The sequence below is a fragment of the Pagrus pagrus genome (genome assembly GCF_965226575.1).
Source record: "Pagrus pagrus genome assembly, chromosome: 1".
NCBI classification, from domain to species: Eukaryota; Metazoa; Chordata; class Actinopteri; order Spariformes; family Sparidae; genus Pagrus; species Pagrus pagrus.
In genome coordinates, this window is record NC_140185.1 from 23,797,978 (window position 1) to 23,816,246 (window position 18,269).

At 42.3% G+C, this 18,269-nt stretch overlaps 1 protein-coding gene and 1 long non-coding RNA gene across 10 annotated transcripts in view; one reads left to right on the forward strand and one right to left on the reverse strand.

The window, feature by feature from the left end:
* zfhx3b (zinc finger homeobox 3b) overlaps positions 1-18,269 on the reverse strand; it is a 344,728-nt gene that overhangs the window by 139,427 nt on the left and 187,032 nt on the right. For 8 of the 9 annotated variants that reach the window (XM_084357811.1, XM_084357810.1, XM_084357812.1 and 5 more), the window contains one exon: positions 14,323-14,690. The gene's annotated coding sequence lies outside the window, so the exon portion shown is untranslated. Of the gene's footprint in view, positions 1-1,680; positions 2,009-14,322; positions 14,691-18,269 lie in introns of those variants that run through there. The other variant, XM_084357814.1, reaches the window with a different exon arrangement.
* LOC311260271 lies at positions 776-13,854 on the forward strand. Its single transcript, XR_014622982.1, has 2 exons — positions 776-1,462; positions 12,536-13,854. It is a non-coding gene; the product is annotated as an uncharacterized lncRNA (long non-coding RNA).

Sequence of the window (18,269 nt, forward strand, 5' to 3'; positions counted from 1 at the left end):
GTCGCTATTTTTCATCATATTTATGGAGATTCTCGGCTTCCAATTACACCTACACGTCAAGATAACATTTTTTCCCCCCCCACCCCTGATCAGGTCCATTTTTTAAATATTTTTTTCCGGCGACATTGCTCACAATGTAGTGACATGCAGTAATAATTCACCTGTGTGGTGTTTTTTTTGGTTTTTGTTTTTGGAAAAGGCCCATTCCGTTTGAAAAAGGCTGTCTCTTTTGCGAGAAGCGTTTGTGTTTTCCTCCGAGAGTGCAGCTTTATTCTGTGTCGGGCGTGTGGAAGGATATCTCGCAGTGTTAACTTTTAAGAAATCCAACAAATGTTAACTGGCTAAGCGGCTACTAAATGCATGCGGTGACCTATAGGTTTAGCCTGGACCGTACTTTTGAGTTTCCGGCAGTAACTTTGCAATGATTATGTCTGCTTAAGGTCAGACTAATAGGGCAATGTTTTGTTTTCATTCCGGTCAGCGTTTCTCGGGGAAAGAAAGGAGAAAAGAAAAAAAAAAAATGTTCTCTTGAAAGTCAGATACGGTAGCCAAGTAGTTGGAGGCAGCAGCTCCAGCCTGCCCATGTCTCCCCTGAACCACATGTCTGCTCTGCGAGACGCCGCGCAGACTCTCAGGCTGTCCGCGTACAAGGTCCTGCTGATCCGCTCATGTCATGAAGGAGACCCGGGGCTTCGTTTTTTTCCTCAACACACCACATTCACATAACACACACACACACAACACACACACGCTCGCAAACACGAACCCCCTTCGCTCGCTCGCTCGCGCGCGCACGCACACGTACACACACATGTCGATCGATTTGCATGTGACTTCGTCGGGGAACGAAGCGAGAATCGACTCAAAAACAACGCTTCAAAAGAGGCAAAGAGCCATGAAAAATAAAAAAAAAACCGGGAAGATGGACAAAGTAGGGGGGAAAGAGGAAAAGTGTTAGGCTAGCTGTGGAGGAAACTAAGACAGGGCGGAGGGATTGCACATTTTTCAAAAGAGAGACGTGTCGGAGAAGAACAAAAAATGTGTTTATCCAGAAGAGGATTTTGTAAAGCATACGACGGTGCCGAAAACCCCCCCTGGATGTGGTGGCAAGTGTCAAATCTGTCAAAATTAGAAAAAGCGAGAGATGTTTCCCAGTCGCCGGACGCACACGGACCCACAGGCTGGACTTGGAGCTCCTTTTCTGGGCTGCGCTCGTGTGGAGCTGCCGCTGCCCTCCGTCCGCTCCACACAGCCCCCCTCTTTCTTTACTGCATCTGTGCCTCAAAACACGTTTCTCGACACCCATAAGCCCTCTATACCTTTGCCCGATCCCACCGAAATGCACACATTTGTTCTAAAACCGTGTTTTTCTACGGTCAACTGCTTGGAGAGGATCGCTGTCTTGCCCATTTCTTATCTTCCATTCATGAGGAGGAGAGGACGATCGCTGATGTAAACACAGGTAACGATACAAATGAAAAATCGAGAATAAAAGCAAACTACTTGCATGAAATGAACTTGTGATCGCCAGCCTTTTCTCGCAATGTGAGAATAGCCGGCTCCGCTAACACGTAAACTACGAACAGATAGGAAAAGAGATTCAGATAAGTCTACAGCGAAAAGAATAGGATCGTGGACACACAGAGAGGAAAAAGAGACAAACGCAAAGTTGAAACTTACAATTTCTCGCTGCCGCTTTGTGATCCTCGCTTTTTAATCCAGTATTGAGATGATTTAGCTAAAGATCCCATCAAGGCAGTCCCCTTTTGGTCAGTTTGCGCTTAGGGTGGCAAAAGAAAGATCATTGTTGTTGCGGAGTGTAAAAAAACGAAGTAGGTACTATTAGTTGTTAAAGGCAATATAAAAATAATTTGGATGCAAAGCAGGCGATGAGTCTTGTGTTAGAGGGAGCGAGGAAGAGGTGAAAGTGAGATCTGATGATTGAAAAGAAAAAACTCTTTGGATCTTTATTCCTGCTAATTAGTTTCCTGCAAAAAATGGCTGTGATTAATTCAGTGCGCATGTGCTTCATTACACAGGCACGAAGGGAAGGGCTAATTAGCCGCCTTCTGGATCAATAAGATTCAGCAAAGGAGAGAGCTCGGGAGAGAGAGGGAGGGAGGGAGGGAGGAAGAGGAGGGGGGAGGGATGGATGGATAGATACAAGTAGAAAAAAGAGGAAAGTAATGATCAGGAATTGAAAATATGGAATTAAGAACAGCGGAAAGTAAGAGTTTGATTAGACGGAAGACAGTGAAAGTTAATGCCGGGGCAGGCAGCCGCAGCAGGCAGAGCCCGACGCTACAGGCACGAGCCTTTTCCTCCGCTCTTTCCCACTTTTTAACACGTTTTTGTCCCGCTTTTTATGCGTTTTAAAATGAAAGATATGCCCACACGTTGGCCACCAGAAGCACACAAGCGATCATGCCTCATTTTACTCTGTCGCTTCCAACACGACGTCTGTCATTTTCTTTTTTTTTTTGGTTTTGTTTTTTAGTCGCGTCAAAGCTGCACAGAGCTGTTTTTGGGCAACTTATTGAAATACATAACTGACTTTACGGCGGCTGTAGTGGCTGAACATGGAGATGTGTGACTCGACAGCGTAGTGTGTGTGTAATTATGCAAACAACCGTCGTGTTTGTAAACAACTAAAAGAAATGCTTGACGAGAATTAAGGCGATGTATGAAAAGTGTACAGTAAGAGCAACGTATAGGCTGCCACGGTGGACTGCTGTAATCTGCAGAGAACAGAGCTTATCGTAAGTACAGTATCACCTGGATATTATCAGAGCTAACGACGTGTTAGTATTGGTAAATATGTATTTGAAGTATTAAGAGAAATACCACTTGCTCTGAGGCTAAAGCTGACGTGAAATAGTCCTGATGCGTAAAGCATTCACGTTATTATTTTTCTCAACTTTGATAAACTTCACGTGATTCACCCGAGGAAATCACAGAATATTTTTTTTTTAATGTCGAGACTGCATGGAAATATGAATTTATCGATGAGATGATTAGAGGATTACTTTCATATATATATAAAAAAACAACTTAGAACAATATGTGTCCCCCAAACTCACACATTAGTTTGTATGCATGGAAGAAAAATAAAACACAAAATAAAGAGTGAGATCCGTAAGTTAGTTTTAAAAAAAGAAGAAGTGAAATTCGGCTTTATAAAATATGGCATGCATGAAAGTATGACGGAGAGGACGTTAAAGACGTGTCGTTTTTTACAGTTTCTGTCAGCTCTGAATATCAGTCTAAGTTAAAATGCAGGTTAATACTTTATTGAGCACTGTTGTAATATAAAAGAGACTAATTGTTTTAAGGGTGTGAGGGCATTCATAGCACACAGCTTTCAATATTTCCCAGTAAATTCTATGAAAACTCCTGAGAGCTGCTTTGTTTCAGTGCAGCATGCAAAGCAACTTCAGCTCCTTATTTTACACACAAAAAAAATACTTGTTGGAGCGTCATTGAATCCTATATGGACGTGACAATTTATTTAAATTTTTACAACATGTGTGTCGCGAGTGTTTGGATCATATAAGCAGGTTTAATGCTTCTTACACACCAGAGGAAGAGTTGCAAGTGTAGCTGGAGCACAGAGGGATGATGATGGGGAAACAGGTTATCGTGACATCTGTTACGAAACTGGTGGGAACACGTTGTCAATACGTGCAGGTTGTCTCGAATAATAATAAACGATAAGAGCAAAGGTTTCGAGGCAGAGTTGTGTCAAAGCGTTTTGGTCAGCTCCGGCCTGCATGCATTACATTTGCTGGGCAGTCTCTGGTGCACATTCACGTGGACAGTGTCTCGTTTTCATTTCGTGATAAAGAATTTCGTGATCAATACCACCAGGAATTTGTGGAGGTTTCTCCCGTTTGTTTCTCCCCATAATCTCCCCGTAAAGCCCCTGTAACTGCTGTCCTCGCGTGTCCTCCGAATGAAAGGACTGTATTGCAAAAAAAAAAAAAAAGGAGAAAAAGAAAATCAACCTTTGAGTCTCTTTGTTATGATAATTTTAATTGTTGATTCTCTGAGGAAATGGACAATCCCTCCACTCTCAGCATGCACACTTTCTGTGCAAACAGCACCATATAGAGTCCTGGTCCACTGGATACAAGTAGCAGCTCCCACTGATCACATAACGTGCTGTGTTTATTGAAACAACACGGAGTTGATAGTGTGCGCCTATACAGTTGAATTCCGATACACAGTTAATAGCTAAATGGCACATACACCCGAGCACTAACACTGTCCACGCATGCTGCAGACCTTAAAGTAGCCACTGTACAATTGTGTATGAGAGATAAGCCATAACTGGGATAATAAAACGGCCTGAGATATTTATTTGTTCAGACGTGTGCTGGGTAGAAAATGCATGGCAGATAAATCTAATGCATGTTTTTTATTTTTCTAAGATTGCGCACAACTGATATGCTAACCAGCCCTCTGTGATGTTGTGGTGCTGATGAAATATACAGGCTGTATTTTATATTTTCCAAAGGCCTTTGACTTAAAGGTTAGGAGGGTTATGGGAGCCCCATGGGACGAGGCGTTTCAACAGATCCAATAGCATATATCGCTTAGAAGAGGCTATGAAAATCAAACTTCTTATATTGTAGCCTATATGCCCAAAGACCCAACTCCCCCCTCTCCATCCCTCCTCTCCCTCTCTCCCCTCTCCCTCTCTCCCCGCTGCTAAAATATATGGTGTGCTGTAACGCGGCGTTTCCTCAGCACTTGCCTTCCATAAGCCGAGACAGCCACTGATACCTGTTTTTAAGCAATGTAGCATCTGCTGTGTAGCATTCCTCCCCTCAGTAAAACAAGAAAACCGCATCGCCCCGTCGAACAGCTCGCATTTGTGCGGTGTGAGAGGCAGAGTGCAGGAATCTCGAGGATTTGTGCGTGTCTGCTCTCTCGGGAAAGGAGAGATTGTAAAAATGAATAGGTTGAAAATAGCGTGCGAGAGGAGTTAAAGGGGCTACGAGATAATAAAAGAGTCTGGTGTAATTTGAGGCTTGTAGGAGGCAGCTCCGAGCCAGTCAGTCGCCTGAAGCCCAACAATGCAAACTTCAGTTTACAAATTTATGCAAAGGCCTGATTGACATTACTCCATCAGTGGCCATATTGAGTGTGTAGGCTAAATCAAAAGGACACCAGCCAGACGGAGGCCTTGATGCTTTTAGGGCCTGTGCATCAGTGAAAAGGGAGAAAAAGGGGGGAACTGACAGGGTCTGAAGCTTTTGTGTTGCCAGCGTTCAATTGCGCCTCTCTGTGGGAAGGATAACTGTCCACGTGCCAGCCTCAATAGGCATACATCGATGAGTGGCATTGCAAATTCAACACAACCTGTGGCTATGACAGCCCCGTGGATATGACAAAGAAAGGCAGAGTGGCTTAAAAATGCAAAATGCTCCGTAGATGTGGGGGCACATGAAAGCCCTTGACCATCACCAGAACTGCAAGCAACAAAACCGTGTATTCAAACAGAGGGCAAAGCCTCATAATCGGTTCCAACGTGCTTGAACCGCCGCTCCGTGATGGGGGGGGGGGGGGGGCTCTGCAGACCCTACTCGTCAACCCTCAGAAATATTTATTTGAATGTATTTAAATTGAATTAAATGTAACTTTGTTGTTTGTTTGTTTTTTCATTTACGTGTCAGCCGCCGCCGCGCGCGCCCGTGCACGCGCGCGCACGCGACCCACGCGCAATCCCAGACAAAGCACAAAGGGAAACAGAGGAAATGAGCAAGGGGTGAAAGTATTTAAAGATAAAAGCCGCCATCGAGAAAAGTCATATAACTTTATAAAGAGATAACAGCCATTATATTCCGGAGGATTTGGGGATTTAAGATGCTGATAGGTCGCGATATTAACAAGGAGGGTGTCAGTCATGTGCGCAGGCTATGGTAAACAGACATGAAAAGGGCATCAGACATTCTTTAGGAAACAGTCTGAGTGAGATTGTGCTGTGGAAATATTTCTATAGAGGGCTTAATGCAGGTGGACTGCACTGGGATACAAAACAACAACAAAAACGCTGGGCTGGTTTTTCACATTTAAATTGAATCGGTATTTTACTTTGGTGATGAAGTCAATGTGAAGACACCTTAAACATAGCGGATGGCCGGACTGTCCACTCAGCGAGCAGCTTGTAGACAGTTTCCTATGGAGGGAAAACGCTTCTGAACTCACTGAAGCTGTTTTGTTTTGTTTGATAAATTGGCCCGATGATGTAAAAACTTTGTGACACGACTTTAATTAATAACACAGCAGCATCACAGTCATTTTATAAACCTGTGAGGGGGGGTGAAAAGCTTAATTTTCATTTAAAAAAAATAATTGTTTATTTTCATATTAGTCCTTCTTTGTGTTTTTATGACCCTCCACTGAATGAAAGCGTTCAGCCTGCGCTGTTTTCCAGCACATCGCTGCACACACGAGAGGCTGCTGTCCGGCTCTCCATGTGTCTAGGGTGGATAGGGCAGCGCAGCCAGGTGCAATGGGAGCGCCCTCTTATGTTCAGCCTGACCACTGGGATCAAGCAGCGCATCAACTCTTTCACAGGAGCCAAGCGCCTGCGGACCAGCTGGTCTTTGCAGAAGCGCACCTTTGCCTCTCAGTCCAACATGTTAGACCGCCTCGCGTGTAAATGATGTAAATGAACACGGTCGGCTTGTGGCGTGGTCGAAAGACATGCAGACCGTCCGCGGCGGAAATCACAAACATTTCAGATAAATACTTCACCAGTCTGGTTAGTGTGTGACAGTGCATGGACTGTCCGGGACTGACACTTTTTTTTTTTTTTTTGAAACTGGACAGTTTGGGAGTGACAAGGAGCAAAAAGCCCAACTCAGATCAAACTTGAACTTGAGCCTAATTAGCGGAGCGTCCTGCAGAAATCAGCACAGTTTATACACAGGTACATCTCCAGAAAAACGAGCATTATCCAGCTGGAAATGTGTATATTTAATTAAAAATCAGCTTGTTAAATTCGTTGTGATTTGTCTGAGACTTTAGACGCGGTGTGTTTTCACTCTGGAGCATCACTGCTCAAAGCACAACGCCTGTTTGTTCCTCGTGGACATGTAAACATTTTATTTATTTATTTTGCAAACCTTTACTCGTATGCATTTTGTTATTTAGCTTATCTTTCTAAAGCAACATTTGCAAATATTCCAATATTGAATCCGCCTGCAGCCTCGTAGTTTCGCTGTTATATCCCTGTGTGATGTTGGGCACGCGGAGGATGTTCTTGAAGTGGATAAAAACTCAGAGTGGTGATTTTTCTTCTTCTTTTGTTTGTATCAAAATGAAGTGCAACGTTTGTGTTTGTGTTTGCTGCCGTTTTACTTAAAGTCTCGCCTGTTTTATAGCATGTATTATTACAGATCATTTATTCATCGTGCGACTGCTTTTCACTTTATTAGAGATGCTTAAATGTGTCTTCACAGTGGAAATCTGCCCTCAGTGCTTCACATGACTAAATCCTGTACTCTTCATATTGCTGGACACTTTTGTTAAAACGTTTTTAAAATGCTCTTATGTTAAACGCATGTGTGTTTTGTGAGTTGTTGTTTTTTTGTTTTGTTTATTTGTTTGTTTGTTTGTTTGTTGTTTTTTGTTCCAGATGTTCTGTATGTCGTATTATGGGAATCTTTTGAGTTTGTTGACTCTGTGACTGCCTGTTTATAGCAATATCTTTCAATTTATTTTTGATTGATATTTACTTTTTTTTTGTTTGCTGATCTAAGTAAATAATCTTGGGAGGATAAAAAAAATATGAATATTAAAATGCTCCTGGACAAAATCGACCTGCTCGTTTGTTTTTTGTTTTTACATCTTATGATGAGATTCAAATATTTCTGACAGAAAATGTGAAATTGATTTATACGTGTTAATATCAGATCAAACCAGCAGCTCAGGAGGCAAAGCTGACATCACGTTTGTGAAAGCAGCCTGTTCTCTGCTGCTGCTCTTGTGATTTTAGAGTTTGGGATAGAGGGATAAAAAAGAAAAAATGTCGAGCGGCCGTCTGGTCAGTCTGCCTCATTTACATGAGAAACAAGAAGGCATATCAATTCCTCTCTCACTCTCATCCATTTACTCGTCCTGCCAGTACTACCTTATTAATGATCCCCATGCATTATTCAAAAACAGTTTGGACGTTTGCATTTTGGAAAAAAAAAAAAAAAAATACTCGTGTGAACACACAATCAATCCTCCTGTGATGTCTGTCAATATTAACAAAAAGAAAAAGGAAAAGAAAATGTCGTAAAACATGCGAAATGTCCGATGTTTGCAGACTTTAACTTCGCTGTCCGGAATATTTCATCATGTCCAGTGCGATGGAAATCGAATAAAAGAACACACACACAGAGACACACACACACACACACACACACACACACACACACACACACACACACACATGGACACCCCCCTCCACCCCCCCCACACACCCCAAAAAAGGAAAAAAAAAATCAAGGAGCGTGACTCTCTTTCTGTCTCTCACTCTCCCTCTTTACTGTGTGTGTGTGTGTGTGTGTGTGTGTGCGTGTGCGTGTTTGATATGTGTCGCCTCATATTTTAAAACGAGTTAAAAAAAGTTACGAGAATAATTTCGACACATTATCATTATAGTTATTATTATTATTATTATTTACACACACACACACACACACACACACACACACACACACACACACAGGTACAAGTGTCTCCCTGAAACCTATGTAAAAAAAAATCTCACACACACACACACACACAACAAAAGAACAAAACTGTGTGTGAGCCTGCCAAGCCTCGGTGCAGCCTCGTCACACCTCACCACCTTCAGGTTCATGACACGTTTTTGTAAGAAACTCATTTCCAAAGAGTTTTTTTCTTCCAATAAACAAGTTGTTGATGTGATGATCAGCTGTGTAATCTATTAAAAACCCATGCACCTGTAATAAAAATGATCTGTTCCTTCTGTTTGCGTATGTATTTTTCTTTTTGTGTTTCCAGAGAAGACGCCTTAACAGTTTGCCTGCTGGTAGCCGTCAGATATCAATATATAAAAGTGCACCCACAGCTCACGAACAGCAAAAGCACTCGGCAATCAAATACACAAGAACACGAAATTTAACGTGATAAAAAAAAAAAAAAAAAACGAAACATAAAGGCAAGGCGATCAAACACAGCATCACAATTTATCAGCACGCCAAAATGTCAACTAAATATGTAATTTCTAAATAATTTTGAGGAGAATGCACCTCTAACAGAAGCGAATACGCACGCAGCGGGCCTTCTGACTATACATATATCAGGTCGGGGGGGGGGATACAGTGAATAATGGAGAAATCCGGAGAGCTGCTGTCACGGACTCCGGGTGAGAGACAGGCTGGACTCGTGGGGTTTAACGCGCTTTGGAGAGGCTCTCTGAAACAGAGGGATCCCAAATCAGAGCCATATGACCACCCCGGGCAACAGCAACACTAGCTGGTGGTAAACCGACCCAAACACAATCACGGATCCCTTCAACGCCAACAAAAAAAAAAAAAAACCCTTACTCAAATGCCACCCCGCCTGCTCGCTTGAATATAACAAACTTAAAGAGAGTAATTTTCCTTGATGTCGAGAGGAGCCCCCCTCCACCCGCAAAACAACACGACGAGATGAAAGCTGACAGGTGGAAGCGACACAGGAGGCAAATACAGATCCAGGATTATTGCCAGGGGTCACATCCAAATCCTGCGTCACACACACACACACACACACACACACACACATAGCCTCCGGATGCCTCAACATCATCTATCTACGATATATGACCGGGGTCAAACAGGACAGCGACCATTCCGAGTTAGTCCTCTTATAATTCATATAAAACACTCCCATAATGCAACATTTTTCGTACACACAGTTTTAAATAACGTAGCACACAGTGGTTAAGTTTATGGGGCGATAAATGCGCCTAATCACGCACCCAATTGCTGATTATTGGAGAACCAATCAGACGTAATGAGTTGTTCAATACCAAATCAATGACGTTAATGTGAAGGCAGCAGCGATGCAAATGAAGGAGTAATGACAGGAGTAGCGAAATGGCAGCTTCTTCTTCACAGTGGCTTTTTTTTTTTTCAGAGTTTGACATATGGACCCAGTTACTGCACACACATCCAGCACCCAGTGGGCTGCGACTCAAACAAGTGAGAGAAGTGAATGCAACACAATACAATGCAGAGCTTTAACAGCAACAACTCATATCACAGGACGCTGAAAACAGACCCAGCACAAGCTCATCTGTAGCATCTAGAGCTGTACACACACACACACACACCCTGAAATGCCACCTGGAGTTGCGTGGAAGTCATTTTCGACGGTCAGGCTCAACCGAGGCAGAATTATGGATGTTTAACCCCCGTCAGCTGTCCGAAACTTTGCCTCTGTGGCAGGTGATCCCACCTATATTTGCTGTGGGTGGTGAGTTGGGAGGGTTAGGGGTCATGGAGCGTTGCCTGTCCATCAACTGCTTTGCCCCCTGTGCTCTAAATACTCCAGTGGAGGTGAGCCCCCTCTCATCGCCTCAAGTGTTCCTGGAGCCAATAAAACCAAGCGATTAGTGGAGCTGTTCCCTTTTTAGGGTGTTAGCTCGTTAAGGGAGTTAATAGTGAAGGTGTTTACTTTTGCATGACAGACAGGAGGGGTGGGCTAGGGATCTTAAACCAGGAGGCCTGCACCAGTCCTTCTACCAACGCTCTCTTCACCTGCGTCTTGTTATGTATGACTCTACGTATGCAATACTGGAGTCAAAGATGTCTCCGGTAGAAACATCGTCCGTCTAATTCTCGAGTGGAGCTGTTCGGCGTGGGTTGAGTGCCATCACGCTGGCAGCCAGAGAGCTCGCATATGTTGAAGACACTCACCTGTGTCCTTGCTACCTGCACGCCCCGCTCACATGGCCTGCTTTCCTGCCAACATTGCTACTGTGTTATGAATTTCAGCACGTGCGTAACAGTCGGCTGACCTCATTCCTGTTGCAGAAGTACTACCCTTCACCTAATTCACACAGCGCAGCACATACTGTACCTTTTGTTTAGCTCAATCGTCAGTCTGGCTGTCTGTGTGTCGTGTGTTGTGTGTTGTGTGTGAGGGACAGGATGCTTGGTAGTGCAGCGAGTGAATCATGGCAGCAGGGGATATGGTCCTCTCTTAACTGTGCTAGCACACACGGAGGCGTTGACTGACATCACGTTGGAAGAAATTAGGAATTTATTTAGGAAACCTCTAAAACTTTGTACTGTATCGGCTGAATCTAATCCAGGCAAACAAGTTGTTTTGCTCCTCATAAGGGCAAACAGATATCAACGTGAAAAATTGTCTTTGAATTCCTAAAGGTCATACCCTCCCCGTGGTCAAATGACAGACAGAGATGTGATATTCTCTTTCATAGCTTAGAGGTTTAAATGTGTGCCTTGGATCACACACACACACACACAAACACAATAATTCGCTTCATGGCAGCTTGCGAAATTAATCCGAAATCATCAAGTTGGTCTCTTGGAACTTGAATTGTGTTCATAAATTTTCTTTCTTTTTTTTTTTTTTTTCAGGCCAATCTTGCCATAAAAGAATCTTTCTAAATACCCCACTGTGTCTTTGTCACAGCGAGCTAATAGATTGAGGTTTCCTCAAATCCAGCCAATAACACACAACAGATCTCAGCGCAATGTGATTGTGTTATACAAATATAACTTCTCAGTCTGAAAGAGAGAGACAACAGATTGTTTTCTCACTATGAAATGTTCGATTTAAATGTAATGCGATTCTAGATTTGCCTTTGTTTGCGGTGTCTGATGATTGTGGTTTTTGTTTGAGAATGTAAACTAAACACACAATCAGCATTATCCAAACGCAGAATACGTCTGTGTGTCTACATCAGATCTGGTATTGCATTATCATGGATGCATTACACTTTCTGGCTGTATTTATATATCAAAACTGATTCTGTGATCCATGTCAGTGAACTATTTTTTAGATTTATGTTGTCTTTTTTGAATTTAAGAAAACACCTTGACTCTAAGGAGGTACATGACAGGTAGAGATAAGGGTATGAGTAATATAGTGAACTTGATTATGACATTAATTGTGGTGGTAGTCAATGCAGCTGCAAATACATATTGCCACTGTAGTGCACTGTATTTCTCTGTAAGCTACAACACAACTGCCTGAGCTGAGCCACATGCTGATAAAGTGGAATTGCGGGATATATATTGGCAGCGCTTGTGCATTTTGAGCATTCGCGTGAGATATAAAGCATGTAACAAGAATGATAACCTGTGTTTTGTCTATTTTTTTGATCTTGTGTTTTTGAATAAGTGCAAATACATTTCCTCAGGAAGAAAAAGGGGGCGAGACAGAGGAAACTGGTTTTTAACGTATTCTGTTTAGAATTGTAAATGTATTGCATAGGCCCTGCTGTCCAATTACATATATCTTTCATGTATGAAATCATGCATGTCTTTTTCTCTAAAAGGGGGAGGGCTGGCACAAAGGGAGCAACCCCGACTGCAGCAGAACAGTGTGCAGCCCACATGAAAAATAAGGTCTAGTGTCGGAGCCCCGGAGCCCTGGGCAAGGAATGCAGCTCCATCAGCACACAGGCCAGGGAGGGGAGCTGCTCTCCTCTCCACTCCTGACTCCTGCTGTATTATCGTTGTCCTATTGTGAGGCTGCTGACCCTTCGGGTCCTAAATCAGACTTTATGGAAAATACATTTCAGATCACGTCCTTAATTAGCCCTGTGACAATAAATATTGTTTCTTGCGCTGTAAAGTGTTTTATTTTTCCCCATACTAAAAATAATCTTTAAAGATGCAGGAGGAAGAAAAAAAAAAAGGCTGCTTATTTATTTATTTTCTCTTCTTTTATTCTCGTTTTCAAAACAATGACTTGCTGCTGGGGACTAAATTTCAGTGACCCAAATTTTGTAAAATGACTTTGAACTTTTCAAACAAAGCTCTTTAGATGCTTAACGACATAACTCATCTCATTCAGGATGTCCTGCTGCTTTCACTGTCATTTTTTATCATAGTATATTCACTTGATTGTATAAACTCTTTATTTTTAATTAGGCCTATTTTCAGAGCACACAATACAGCATTATTCTGTAGCGGGGGAGCTAAAGTTAGCAGTTTTACCTTTTGTGTGATGGAGGGAAAATGCTTTGCCACACAGGCGCAAACTTAATCTCAATATCCTTATATCATATTTGATTCCAAGTCATTGCCTGAGAAAAAATAAAATCATACAGATTTCTTATCAGGCAGAATGATTTAATATAGTCAGGATAACCTGGGATCAAGTCTTAATCACTGACTGAAAATGTGTTGTCAGTCTTCTGGAAGACAACTGGGAAACCAGACCCTAATAAAACTAGAGGAGTGACACTGAGCGAAACCAATTTCAAAGTCACTCTGAATGGAAACATTCATTTTACAACCATGTGCTATGAAGCCCCAAAAAATGCATGTATGCATCCGAAATGCGCCATTTTTGCACTTTTCTGATACAAGATTCATAAACATCCTCTATATCTATCCTTAATCACGCACATACGAAACGTAACATACACCCGTCTGTAAACACACACTCACACACAACCAAACAGCGGTGACATTTCATCAGCTAGAAAATCACTTTTTGTCCCACAGTAGACTAAAAGAACCACTTCCTCGAACATTCACTCATCCCATTTCTGACAGCATTACTGATAACTGTTATAGAAATCGTACAGTAGAGTGTATACTGTAGATCTGTCATTGTTTGAAACCATAAATAAAATGCATTTCATCTCCCTGTGTGTATTTTTTTTTTGCACATTTAGACATGCTGGCCTGCAGGTATATGTGTATATAAAGCACGTGTTTGCATGTCCACACAGTATGATGTATATACATCTATATGTATAGAAGCTAATGAGAATATGCTCATGAATGTGTGATCCACCGGGTCACCCATGTGACCCTCTTGCACATTCGTTCTAGCTCTGGCTGTTCATTGGCCAAAAAAGAACCCAGAGCAAGTGTCCATCAACCAAACAACCTCAACATATTCAGAGCCTCTAATCCGAGAGGAACAAACAGGTGAGCAGAGCATGAAAGCGGGGCATTTATCAGTCAGCCTTCCCTTTACACAAACTCTGAAGGCGAGCTAACTGCGTGGGGGGACACAGACTGGGGACAAGTTAGCTTCAAAGCCCTGAAGAAGTTAAAGGGCTTTGGGGCTTGGACAGCAGGAGCATGGAGGACTTCACAGCCTTACCTGATGGGGTTTTTGGTCTGTGTTGCCACCACACGGAAGGCTCTCTGACTGCGTTTTCTTTTCAAGTGTCTGTTTGAAGTCAGCAGGCAGAAAGGTCACGCCCTCTTGGTCGCAGCAGGTTCGTCGGAGCAATGGTGGATGGCCAGCGGCTATTGCTAACGTTCAGACTTTCGCCTTTGTCTTTGTATTCACAAAAAAATAAAATAAAGGAGGATGTAAAGCTATTGATCCGGCGCCTGGGCACCTTAAGAAGTTTTGGTGACGTACTCCCAGAATTCCAGGTATTTCCAGGGTTTTCCAAAGCTATATGGTTTGGGATTTAGGGACTCCCAGGTCACAAGAAGAACAAATCAGGATGACACCATCACCTGAAAGAAAAAAGAAAGAAAGAGAAACGCAGTTAGAAACATGTTTTGAACACAGTAGGAAATCATGACAGCAATGAAGGCGTTCCGATGCAGTCCCATCAGAGCAGCCACAAGTTGTGTACCTCGTCCCTGCAGTCTGAGCACATAATAAATGTCTTTCAGGAGAGGCAAACCAGAGCAGCATAATACCATCAAGACTTCAAAATTAATTAGCTGTTTTTAGAGCCAACAAAAATTAATCTATATAATTATTTGTATGAAGGAAAAGCCTCTTATGATTTCAAGATTTCATTTAATAGTCAAGTGCTGTGACTAATTTCTCCTCTCATACCACCGAAGACTTTTAAAAATGAGAATTGTAAAAAGACTTCCGGAGAAACTTAATTTCCCCGCAACCAGAACAAGACATATTCCTGTAATAGCATATATAATTGCCTGTTCTGCAGAGGATCTTCCGTATACGACAACAAAGTCTCATAGACAATACATATTTATTCAACTGTCAAATACAGCGATGAGGAAAAAAAAAAAACATGTTTAAAAAAAAGACTTTGAATCCCACATGGGCCTGGTTTGTGAAGCTGGGTAAATATGCTTGTCATATGTTCCGATAGTTCCACAGCGACAGAGATTTTAGGGAGGGAATACAGGCGGGAGAGGCAGACAGTTTGTGATAACTGAATAGCTCTTTTGAAGCCACTTCCATTTGGAAACCCTATGCGAGTATTTTTACCTCTGTGTGGTTAGACTTGAGTTAAAGCCCATGTTTAATTGTTCCCAAGAGTTCTTATTGTGGTGCTGATAAGGAGCTCGGGGAGCAACATTTAAAACTGCAACAAAAATAACTCTTGCTCATTGGCCACAGGTCTGAAAGAATGACAACAAAGGGTCCATGCGGCAAAGAGAAAGAAATAAAAAAGAGAGGCAGACAGACGGGGGCAGAGGTTATGTATGGTTATGATGAGCGTGCAACTGAATTATTTTATCTGTTTCTCTTGGTTCAACTCAGCCTTTCAGAATCACATCGCTTATTTTTGAAATATCAATTTGAATAATGATCTTTTTATGCGAGTACACACTACATTACTTGCTAATCAATAAATTAATTATTTTTATGACGGCGTTTCATCAGCAGTTACAGCAGACAGAGAGCATGGCTGTTAATTTGTCGTCCCTCTTCCTCGCTCTGTCCAAGGCCATGACTTCCCGGTTTTGTCAGAGCGACCTGTGGGAGTGTGTGTGTCGGATCAATAGCCCACCCACAGCAGAGCCGCGGGCCATCCCTGACCTGGGCTATTGATTAGGCCTGGCTCAGCTGCCAATAGCAATGTGCTGGATGTGACACCGGGCTAAGACAGGAGCTGAGGAAGGGGGATTCTGAATTGCCGGTGGCAGCCCCACAGCACACCGCAGATAAAAGTCAATTCCACTTAACCAAATCACTGACAACTAAATAGTTAGCAGACAGAAGAATGCCGAGAGTCTCTGATGGCAGCAGCTGGATGGCTTCGGGGATTTCCTCGCCCCTGACCTGTGTCGGGGAGCACAACAGGCCGTGGGAGCAACACTGTGACGTACGCAGGCTTCTGTTTGTGCAGGAGGCATGACCTCTGTCAGTCTGTTTGTCTTTTAATCTGGTCACTTCTCAGTCTGCAAGACACACCTGTGTCATTAATACATCAGGGACAACATCTATCAGTGTCTCCCAGTGGGTTGATTATCTAGGATGATCCCTAATACGATCAGCTCTTTAGTATTGATCGATGTTCACAGCGTTTTTTTTTTTACATGTAAATAAATCTATAAGTAGACTAATCATATCATGTGAAAGATATCTGAAGTATGTTTTTAAGTATAGTGTAAAGAATGCTGCGTCCTGTGAAGTGTTTTTACTGCATGACTGTTAATCTATTCTTGCAGCAAATCATCAGTATAAAAAAGCAGCTGTCAGCCATGAGCTTTACAGTAGTGTTTCCCGTGGCTGCACGCGCAGACATAATGCAGTCCCACTGAAGTTGTCAGACTCCTTTCAATCCATCTTGCTCCCAGTCATTACCAGTCCATATTAGAGTAGTTTACATGTCACTTTACCGGTCCTTTGCCTCGTGAATGTAATTCTGTGGCCACTGCCTCCTTGTGCATTCAGCACCTATCTATGGCTCCATATCTCTCCCAGTAATTGCTGAGTGACAGAAAGGCAATACTGGCCACTTCATTATAGGACAGCCAGACTGACTGGACACTGGCCTCTTGGCTCCAGGTCACTGTGGCCAGACTGACCTTATCTGCCCAGGTCGTCAGGGGTCAGTCACCCAGAATTTATAAGGACTTTACTAGAGTTGCCGTGGGTGCCATACAGCAAGGTCGCCTGACCCCGGCGGACTGCTTATATCAGGTATTGATTGCAGTTTGTCTACTTCAGTTGAGGCTGGACTAATCTCCCAACACTAGGGTCTCAGGGGCAAAGGCTTCAGTGTAAAGTTAAGTATTGGAAGTAACAAGAGTGATGGTGGGGCGAGTGGATACTAGTAACCATAAGAGGGGCCCAACAAGAGTTGTGGGGCTTTGGGGTTTAAAAAAACAATATGTGTAAGAACAGAGAGATGTAGTAGCAGGACTGGAACTACAACTGCTGCCCAAACCTGGAAAAAGGTTCTATTCTTAGTGTGCACTTGGGGCTCTGTGCATGACAATTTTATTGAGAGATGAAATAAAGGATGTTGTAGCAAGATGTATCGAACAACTGCAGTACTGCACCTCGACTCTAAGAGGGTCTGCAGGCTTCTTGCTGTCTTCTAAACCGACAGACAGACAGGATACCAATCAGCTGTGGTTGTGAATTCAACATGTACCTTTATTCACGTTGCTTTCAACTGTTTGGTTTCTTGTTGTCTGCTCCCAAGATGGTCAAGTTAGACAAAAAAGGTATCGATTAATATTTTCTTTATTTACTTCAAACAACTTAAAGAAAATTCATTAATCCAGCTAAAATAATTAGCAATGAGGAGTAAAAAGTAAAGTTAAATAAAAAATGTAGATACCTTTACTTAGTTATTTCAATTTTATGCTACTTCTACTTCTAATTTGCTTCATTTCAGAAGGAATTTTTCTACTTTTTACCCCACTAGACTTATCGAACAGCTTGAGTTACAAGTTACTTTACGGGTAAGATTTTGCAAACAGAACATGTGATCACTGTGAAACTATATTTATATATAAAACTATACTTACAGTATATAAAGTTGTTAAAATGTTCTCCACCCCACAATTGTAACACTGATCAGAAGAGTTAAATCATCAGAAATAATATTCCAATAATATTAATATAACTCTCTGGAAAAGAGCATCCTGCCTAACAATACTTTTACTTTAGTACATTTCCAGTCATAACTTTAGTACTTTCACTTAAGTGAAATCTTAAATGCAGCACTTTTTCTTGTAACTGTAGTATTTCTACGCATACTTGAGTGTAAGATATGAGGACTTCTTCCACCACAGGCTCTGAGTCTTTCTGTCAACCACCCTTAGTTACAGCATATGGATAAAAACATGTGTGATTGTTAGTCTGAAACTAAATGT